We start from the raw sequence: 2500 nt of genomic DNA on the forward strand, positions 1-2500 counted from the left end.
GTCCGTTATTTCATTTGCTGTCTGTATGTACGGAGCCCGGGCCGCGGAAGCCGGAGGGAGCCCGGGCTGCGGAAGCCGGCTGGAGCCCGGGTTGCGGAAGCCGGCGAGAGCCCGGGCTGCGGAAGCCGGCGAGATCCCTGGCTGTTCTTCTCTTCCATCCATCCGTCCGTTATTTCATTTGCTGTCTGTATGTACGGAGCCCGGGCCGCGGAAGCCGGAGGGAGCCCGGGCTGCGGAAGCCGGCGAGAGCCCGGGCTGTTCTTCTTTTTTTTTTCCCCTTTCATTTATTTCCCCCCACCAGGGTGCGCCGACGAGGGGAGACCTCCTCCCCGCCGCCGCCGTACCGGACACATCGCAAATTCACAACGGTGGATTATTATTATTATTATTATTTTTTTTTTTTACGCGGCCAGCAGGGGGCGCCGCGCGCGCGGACTGGCGCTCGTGAACACTGCATTTAAATCGGTGGTGTGTTTTTGTCTTTTGCCTGGTTTTTTTTAATCTCAATCGTGTATTACCTCGGCTGGCCAGCGGGGGGCGCCGCGGCGGGGACACGGGCGGACCGGGTACATTTCATCTGTTTGGGGCGAGTGCTTTTTTGAAATTTTTTTTTATCTTTTAGTCTCGTTCCGTTCTTCCCTTCAACTGGCCTGCGGGGGGCGCCGTGCGCGCGGACCGGCGTCCACCCCTGGCCGCTCCGGGACTTTGCATTCAAATGGGTGGGGTGTTTTTCATTTTTTTGCCCTTTTTTTTTCCACTCCCCCCCTCTCAATCGTGTATTACCTCGGCTGGCCAGCGGGGGGCGCCGCGGCGGGGACACGGGCGGACCGGGTACATTTCATCTGTTTGGGGCGAGTGCTTTTTTGAAATTTTTTTTTATCTTTAAGTCTCGTTCCGTTCTTCCCTTCAACTGGCCTGCGGGGGGCGCCGTGCGCGCGGACCGGCGTCCACCCCTGGCCGCTCCGGGACTTTGCATTCAAACGGGTGGGGTGTTTTTCATTTTTTGCCCCTGTTTTTCACTCCCCCCCTCTCAATCGTGTATTACCTCGGCTGGCCAGCGGGGGGCGCCGCGGCGGGGACACGGGGGAGGGTTCATCCGGGCGGACCGGGTACCTTTCGTCTGTTTGGGGCGAGTGCTTTTTTGAAATTTTTTTCATTTTATTTTTGTCCTCCCTTCGACCGGCCAGCGGGGGGCGCCGCGCGCGCGGACCGTCGGGGCCCGGGGCCCTGCGTCCCACTTACTTTCGCCCGACGGGAACCTTTTCTTTTGTTTTTATCCGAGAGGACACACGGAATCTGCACCCCCCGCAGTGGCGTCAGGCGGCCACCGGGGGGCGCCGCGGCGGGGATCGGGGGGGGTCGCCCGGGAGCCGCCTGCCCGTCCGCTGGGCCAAGGGGGCCGGGGCGGGTCACGCGCCGCCGTCCCCCCCCGATCGTCTCGCTCCGAGCCGCCTCTGGCCACCGGGGGGCGCCGTCGGGTGGCGCGGGGGCGCCCCCGCCGCCCGCCGCCTCCCCCCGCACGCGTCGGGCCTCCCCCCGGGCCCCCGCGGGCCGGGGGACGCGGCCGGCGAGCGTCGGACTCCAGCGCGGAAGTGTCGCGGATGAGTGCGGACCGGGGCGCCCGCGGCCCAGCGGCACTTCCAGGGGCTCGGGGAGGAGATGGTTGAAGCCTGGGTGAAGCGCGCCCTCGGCCGTCCGTGTCGCTACCCGCCGGAGAACACCTCCGCCGGATCAGTAGGTACCAACGAGGCGAGCGAGAGAGCCGGGACTCTGTCCGGGGCCGAAAAGCCTGTTTCCCTGGAGCTTTTGCGAAAGGACCCGTGACAGAAGATGCGCGGAGCTCAGAGATCAGCATGGGCAGGGCCTTCTTGCATCCGATTTTGCCCAGGCAGGGCTCCAGGAACCGGGTTACAAAAAGCAAAAAGCCCTGGAGCTCAAACGAAAGGTTTAGTGACAAGATAGCCGTGGAGCTCCGATAACAGCATGGCAGGACCAGGATGGGGCCTATAAAGGGTCCACGGCGGGCATCCGTTGGAGCCCGACGTACGGGCCGGGCACGTCTCCTTCTCCCCCCGGAGGCAGCGCCCCCCGGCGGGCCAAATCGGGTACTGCAATTTGTGGAAGTTTCGCAGATGAGTGCGGACCGGGGCGCCCGCGGCCCAGCTGCACTTCCAGGGGCTCGGGGAGGAGACGGTTGAAGCCTGGGTGAAGCGCGCCCTCGGCCGTCCGTGTCGCTACCCGCCGGAGAACACCTCCGCCGGATCAGTAGGTACCAACGAGGCGAGCGAGAGAGCCGGGACTCTGTCAGGGGCCGAAAAGCCCGTTTCCCTGGAGCTCCTGCGAAAGGACCCGTGGCAGAGCAGGCACGGAGCTCGGAGAGCAGCAGGGCCGGAGCTCGGAGAGCAGCAGGGCCAGGGCTCCCTCCCTTCCATAGGCTGCCCAGGCAGGGCTCCAGGAGCCCGGTACCAGCTCTCCCCGTCCGACAGCCTCCTCTCTGGAA

Source organism: Pseudophryne corroboree, unplaced genomic scaffold (genome assembly GCF_028390025.1).
Source record: "Pseudophryne corroboree isolate aPseCor3 unplaced genomic scaffold, aPseCor3.hap2 scaffold_2560, whole genome shotgun sequence".
NCBI classification, from domain to species: Eukaryota; Metazoa; Chordata; class Amphibia; order Anura; family Myobatrachidae; genus Pseudophryne; species Pseudophryne corroboree.